General features: G+C 36.3%; 1 pseudogene across 1 annotated transcript; it reads right to left on the bottom strand.

Moving 5' to 3' along the window:
* Positions 1–4,992: 4,992 nt before the first annotated feature.
* On the bottom strand, positions 4,993–7,535 carry LOC143615902 (aldehyde dehydrogenase 22A1-like; annotated as a pseudogene). Its single transcript, XR_013150565.1, has 6 exons — positions 7,443–7,535; positions 7,263–7,361; positions 6,150–6,422; positions 5,874–6,065; positions 5,380–5,523; positions 4,993–5,291 (listed from the first exon to the last, which is right to left on the bottom strand). The product of XR_013150565.1 is annotated as an aldehyde dehydrogenase 22A1-like (transcript).
* Between the last annotated feature and the right edge of the window lie 211 nt (positions 7,536–7,746).

The following is a 7,746-nucleotide window of genomic DNA, read 5'->3' as shown; positions in this document are numbered from 1 at the left end:
CCTTACATAGGTGGTGGTACTACGCGATGAATGGGCACATCGCACCACCCTTGGTCGTAGGACGCTCTTCTGCAGGGAGTACGACCGTTGTGTATATTTACGGGTACTTAACTAAGTCGAATGATGTGGTGTTTGCTGAGGTGACCTAGAGTAGAGGCTCGAATTTATAATGTGTTATTTAACTTTGTTATTCCTAAGCCACGTTGGGCCGAGGCTGGCGTAGTCTCAAGGGGTAATAAAGTAAAAGAAAATGTTTTTGCGTCAGCGTATTCACCAGCATTCGTTGAAGACGTATTTTCTTACATTTTGCAGGTGAACAAGTTTAGCGCTTGGAGTATCGAAGTGCTACTTATATATATCCGATGGCTCGGATTTCTTTTGTAAACTTAATATGGTGGTTTGTAAATATAAACAAGTAATGTTTCGTTAACAACTCTAACGGGTGTTTTATAATCCTGTCTTTTGAATATATATATAAATGTTACATTTTGATCCTTAAATGTGGTATAAGACTTCCGCAAACTAACGCAACTCTGATTTATTTACAACTATGGTACCAACTGTTGGATCACACTCTTAGGCCTAAGATGGGGGTGTGACATTCTTGATACAAAAACAATGAACAAGTTTCAACTTTCAAGTCATACTAACCGGCCATGAACAAGTATATCAACTGTCAATAAGAGTTTTGTACGTTGCTGTGAAGATGTAAGTCTCCGGCCAATTTAATTTATTGTTTCTTTCACTTTGGCTTGTTGGCCTTTGGCCTAGTGGTATCATCGTGTTAGATAAGACTTTGTCTTTTTAAATTGTAAGGGTTCAAGTTCTTAGTGCAAAAAAATGTGTAATTTAGGAGTATAACTGAAGTGTATGTGTGTGTGAGAGAGAGAGAGAGAGAGAGCGTTGCTTTAGGCTTGTTCTTACAATAAGATTTTAATGGTTTTGAAAAAGATAGTCTTCTATCCTCATTTGATTTGTACTTTGATTTGGAAATACATAACTAACGTGTATACAGAGGCGGATCTACAGTGTGATTACGGGGGTCGGCCGACCCATGTGGAAATTTTTTTTCTAGTGTTATATATATTATAAATTCTCAACCGACCCTTGTAAAATTTCAACTCCGATCCCTATAAATTATTGAAAAATAGAGAAAGAAATAAGATTATCAAAAAAAGATCATTAGAATTTATTTTCCATTGTAATTGCAGGATGGATAAAAATGAAAGTGGGGATGGAAAGAAGATATCATTATTTGTTTTTTTGTTTTACTTGTAAACTAACATAGATAGGTAATGTATACTTTCTTTTTTCTTGGTCATTTAATTATTGGAATATGTGAATAGCATAAAAATATTTAATATATAATAATAAAAGAAAAAGGAGTGGTTGTTTAGTTATTAACTTTTTTAGTATATACCCAAAACAAAATTAATATTCTTCAACTATGTAAACCTTTGTGTTATTTAAGTATAAATGTATAATTCAAGTTCAACTGCATTTTAATTCTAGCGTATAGGTATTAACTTTATAAATCATTGTAGTTTTACTATTTTGCATGGCCATGTAACCTAGAAACGCCAAACGAGGTGATGTTATCGTTAGATTTTAAATAATGAAAACACTTGAAGAACAATTCTAAATATATTTTATTTTCATAATGCTCTTTTAGTGACGTTTCTTCATGTATATTTTTCGATTGTATGATATTTGTTTGATAGTCTTATTTTATATGGCCCGATCAAAATTGTTGAACCGGACAATTTTTTATATATATGATTTGACCCGACCCGAACCGGACCAAATATAAATAAATTTTTAACTCGATAATCAACTTAGCATCGACACAAAATTTCCGACCCCTGTGAAAAAAATTTCTGCATCAATCAATCAATCATACCCAGTGAAGTCCCACCAACAACAAAACTATAGGTAGGGTCTGGGGAGGGTGGGATGTAGGCACACTGTAGTTCTATCCAAAGGGATAAAGAGGTGGCTTCCAGAGAGACCCTCAGCTATAAAGTCCATAATAATAATAATAATAATAATAGTAATGATAATAATAATAATAATAATAATATATGGAAAGAATATACTAATACTATATATATGAAAAGAATAATACTAATAATAATACTATATATGTGACCAAAGTAAGGTAAATAGAAGCCCTAAGGAGTTCATTTCTCCCTAAAAATCCTTAACTTTAATTCTACTTTTCCATGAATTCTTATCCTCAACCATGTCCTCGGAAAGGTTTAAGTCTATCAAATCATGCTCAATCCTTTCATACCACGTCAATTTAGGTCGTCCTCTACCCCTCCTCCCTTCTATAGTAATGTTTTCTACGGATCTAACAAGATTCGTCGGCTGTCTTCTCTTCACATGTCCAAACCATCTCAATCTCCACTCTCTTATCTTTTCGGCTATGTTCGCCACCCCTAATCTCCCTCGAAACACAACGTTTCTTATTCGGTCTAACCTTGTGTGCCCACACATCCAACGTAACATTCTCATTTCTGCTACCTCCATCTTCCGCGCGTGTGCCTTCTTGATAGCGCAGCAATCCGTTCCATATAACATTGCGGGTCTAACCGCAACCCTATAAAATTTTCCCTTTAGTCTAGTTGGTAAACTCTTGCCGCACAATATACATGTGGCTGCTTTCCATCTACACCATCCTAACTGAACTCGATGGGTCACATCACTGTCTAATTCCCCAATCGCTCTGAACAAATGATCCTAGATACTTGAACTTTGTTACCTGCGGGACCACCTGCCCTTCAATGGTGATATGTACATCCTCATTGTCATCCCCCCGCCAAAATCACAGTGGAGGTACTCCGTCTTAGAGCGACTAATCCTTAAACCTTTTGTCTCTAAGGTTGTTCGCCACTCCTCAAGCCTCATGTTTAGATCTTGTTTTCTCTCAGCAAGTAACACAATATCGTCTGTGAACATCATGCACCACGGAAGCGTCCCCTGAATCGACTTTGACAACTCATCCAAGACTACTGCAAAAAGAAATGAACTCAGGGTTGACCCCTGGTAAAGACCCACCTCTACTGGAAAGAAATCAGTATCCCCCACTGGCGCACAGGCACTTGTTGCACTCCTGGTATACATATCCATAATTATCTCTATGTATTTCCTTGGTACTCCTCTACCCTCCAAGCACTCCCAAAGCACCTGTCGTTGCACACTGTCATAGGCCTTTTCTACGTCAATAAACACCATATGCAGGTCACGCTTCTTCTCCCTAAACTTTTCCATCGATCTTCTTAAAAGGTGTATTGCCTCTGTGGTGGAATGCCCCGGCATGAAGCCAAATTGGTTCACCGTAACCTGAGTTTCCCGTCTAAGTCTAACCTCAATCACTCTTGCCCATAGCTTCATAGTATGGCTTAGAAGTTTGATTCCTCGGTAGTTACCACAACATTGGACGTCTCCTTTGTTCTTATAGATAGGAACAACAACGCTGCTCCTCCACTGGTCTGGCATCTTACCAGATTTGAGGATAATATTGAACAGAGTAGTTAACCACATGAATCCTTCCTCACCCAGACACTTCCACACCTCAATGGGTATGTTGTCTGGGCCAACCGTCTTAGCCCTTCCCATCCTCCTAAGTGCAGTCGCACCTCTTCTCGTGTGATCCGTCGGCAGTAGCAATTATTCGGTTATTGTCGTTGGACGGTTGTGTTGTCATGTTTTTCTTGATAAGCTCTCCCATTGTTAAAAGATTCTAGAAGTAGGTTTGCCATCTTAGCTTGATGTCCTGCTCCTTGACCAATACATGCCCATCTGTATCCTTTATGAACTTCACAGGCCCTAGATCTTGCCTTCTACGCTCCCTGGCTTTGGCAATCTTAAACATAGCATGTTCCCCTTCTTTTGTTTCTAAACGTTCATACATCCGTTTATAAGCTGCATTCTTTGCTTCCGCCATTGCCTTCTTCGCCTCTCTCTTGGCCATTTTGTAGATCTCCCTCAATTCCACTCGCTCCTCCTTATTCGTGCACCTCATAAGCTCCATAAAGCATCCTTGTTTGTCCCTTATCTTGTCTTGTACGGCATCATTCCACCACCAAGACTCCTTATGCCCACATGTCTTTACTGTTGTGACCCCAAGAGTCTCCTTTGCTATTTGAATGATCTTTGTCGTCATATTTTCCCATATATGAGTTAAGTCCCCATTTAGTCTAAAAACCCTTTAATAAAAAACCTTAAATAAGGTTTGACTTCCAAATAAGAGAAGACAAAGATGAATGCAGTCTAAGGAGGTGACAATTATGTTTGCTAGCAAGTCGAATGCACTTGCTCGCGCAATGGTTAGATCAAAGTCGACGACATTATTCCTTATAATTTCTCGTTATTATTATTTGATATGGATCACCATACTGGCAAAAACTAGATGCTTTTTTTCTCTTGTCATCTTAAATCTTGGAGTCTTATGTGATTAGCCTTTTAGACATGATATATCACTCCACATTATATTTTAACATATGAAAACAATTATCCTTTTTTTATTGGGTCCCCTAGTTCAGTTTTCTAATTAAATTCAAATCGCATAACCATGTCAAAAAGTTTTCGAACAGCATAACTTTTAATAAATTTTGAATTAATGAAAAAGATTGTTTGTGAATATAATATATACACGTAACTTTAATATATAGGCGTAACTCTAGATTTCTAAAATGAAATAATGTTAACAGTCAATTACAACTGCTTTCAGGTTTTAAACCTTTAAAACTAACCTGTAAAATGGACCGTATATATTTCAAACCAGCCGACTTTCACAAGTTGGATGGCTTATCAAACCCCCACACAACCAGTGTTTTGAGAACTCCAAAATCCGATGATCAAACCCGTACACAACCAGTACTATTGATTACTCTTGAACTATTGGTCAGCTAGTCGAACTAGGATTTTTAATATATATTAAAAATCACATTTACTAATGCTTCATACGTGAAATCCTTTTCCTGTCCGAACGAAAACAGGAATACAACGGCTGAAACGTAAAGAGACTGCATTCATTAACAGAAAATAAAATCAAATTTGAAAGATTTTCAAATTCACTGAAACTACATGATTTTAATTCCAATTTACATCAAAGTCATACAAGACATGCTACTTCAGTCACTTCTCTTGGTATTAACTGCAGAATTTTGGTCTGTGAGCATTTTAATAACATTAACCAGGGCTCGTAATCGGTCCCACGCATTCAACCCGTACAAAGCCTCCACAAGCAACTGCTGAAACTCACACCCGTTTTCCGCAACAGGATACTACAGCACAAATTCAAAACAGATTAATGAGATGAACTGTTTGGCGATTATAGTCTTAGCAAATAAAAGTTTCCAAATGTTAATTTACCTGGATTGGTTTTGGTATTTTGGTTTTGATCAATGGCCACCATCTATCCTCCACCACTGATTTTACAAGGCAGCAGGCACGCAACCCTTCCACCCCAGCAAACTGTCCGAATCCACTGTCTTTTACACCACTGAATGGGAGAGACTGCCAAAATATAAATCACATATAAATCAAAATTTCAAAGTAAATAACCTATTTGCCCATCAGTAAGTATACAAACGATCAATTCAGAAAACTGTATATTATGAGGACAAGCAAAAAAAACTGAACCGCTTTTTCTTAAAAAATGAACAAATTAATTTAAAAATAAGTGAGCTGGCTCGAGCTTTTTACAACCCTAATATAAGCAGGAAATTTTTATTAAAAAAATATAAATTACTGATCCAAAGATTAAATAACTCCCATTTTGTTGTACATGTTATGATAAAAATTTAGTGTTTTGAAATGATGCTTTCTCTATACATACAGATGTGTGTATGTGTGTGAATTTTTACCTAACGCATGTAATTGGAAGCAAAGTCATTGATAACAGCAACACCACAATGTAACTGTGAAGCTATGAATCTGGCACGACGTTGACTACCAGAAAAGACAGCACAACCGAGCCCATACTTGGAGTCATTTGCAAGCTTGATAGCCTCCTCATCAGTACTAAACTTCATTATTGGCATTATCGGACCAAACGCCTACTCACAAAATCATTTCGCATCAATTAATCTAAAAGTCAAAGCCAACAAGAACTAGTTACTCAACAAGTAACAACCACTTACTTCCTTTTGCATTAACCTCATTTGGTGGTTGACGTTTACAATGACAGTTGGAGGGAAGTATTGGTCAACCACACCTTCACTAATATTCCTCACACTCCCTCCACCAACAATCTCTGCTCCTTTATCTTAAGCATCGTTTATCAGGCTTTGAAGCCTTTCTGAATGGTCTTGCATGCATATCACACCCATGTCGTATTTTCCCGCCTGAGGTGGACCATATATGATATAATTGACAGAATCGGTCAAGCGGGTCGGAAGTTGGTTAAAGTTCAACTGTAATGCATATACCATGAAAAACCACTATACTTTCTTATTTTTCACGAAAAAGTCCCCCAGCTTGTAAAAAATAAAAGTAAAAGTCACTAAAACTAATTATTGTATATTAAAGTACCAAAACATCAGGGGTGTACATGGGTCGGTTTTGGGGATTGGAATTTTTGGGCCAAAATCTTTTTGTTAAAAAGTGATGGATTATTAAAGATTTGCGCTACATTCTTATAAATTGCTTGACATTCAAAATTAAAAATGAATATCCATAAATTTGGTTTGATTTAATTCGGTTTGGTTTGAATTGCATGCAAAACCAAAACTGCAGCAAATTCGGTTTTCACGAAAACATAAAACCAAACCATATCTAAAATGTGCATACTTGTGAAACGTTTATCGGATAATGACTTGTTAACTCCTAGATTGGTCAAATTCTGATAAAAGTGGCACTCTTCATTTTTACAAAATAAAATAATTTTTATACCATCGTAGTTTGACCAGTTTAAGAGTTAACAGTCATTGTTTCAAAAACTCTCAAAAGTACATGCATTTTAGACAGGTTTATCGACTTCAATGTACAAAATTAATTTAGTCTTTTTCGTTTATTTTTTACAAGTTAATGGACTTTAATATATCAAAATTAGGTTCCGTGACGTTTTCGTGAAAAGTAAGAAAGCATGTTGGTTGTATATACTACCAACCCATCGTTTTACTCAAAAGTTTAAATTACTATTGTAATAATAAATCTGTTGCAATCTATTTAATCCATAATGACTTCAAATAATAGATGAACAAAAGTATACTTACAGCTGAAACAGATTTAACTATCTTAACAACTGCAGCTACAAATGCAGGATAGATGTCTTTATGAACATAAAATCTCTCTGCACCAGCACAATTCTGTCCGCTTGATTGCAGGGCAGCCCTGACAGCAACTTGTGCGACCTGCATTCAACAATTTATGACATTAAAATTGACTTTTGTTGGCATCATTATACAAATTGACCAAAAGTCAAACAATCATACATGAGGCGCATCTACATCTTCACACACAATAATGGATCTTTTTCCACCAAGCTCAAGTGTCACTGGTATCAATGTGGCTGCAGCCTTTCTCATTATCTGCATTTACTCATTTACAATAATAAACTAAGAAAAAGTTTAAAAATAAATAAATTTTTATTTACAATAAATAATGTCAAGTTTGAAAATCATACCAAGGCCTGCAAATGAACCGAGTGTTCAGTGAACTGTTCGTTGACTCATAAATATTTACAATAAATATTTATGTTTGTTAGTTTACGTGTGTTTAGATTTGTTCGCTGACAAG

Source organism: Bidens hawaiensis, unplaced genomic scaffold (assembly GCF_021521415.1).
Source record: "Bidens hawaiensis isolate Kalapana, Puna unplaced genomic scaffold, B.hawaiensis_p1.1 tig00044803_1, whole genome shotgun sequence".
NCBI classification, from domain to species: Eukaryota; Viridiplantae; Streptophyta; class Magnoliopsida; order Asterales; family Asteraceae; genus Bidens; species Bidens hawaiensis.
This window is presented reverse-complemented; position numbering and strand designations above follow the sequence as displayed.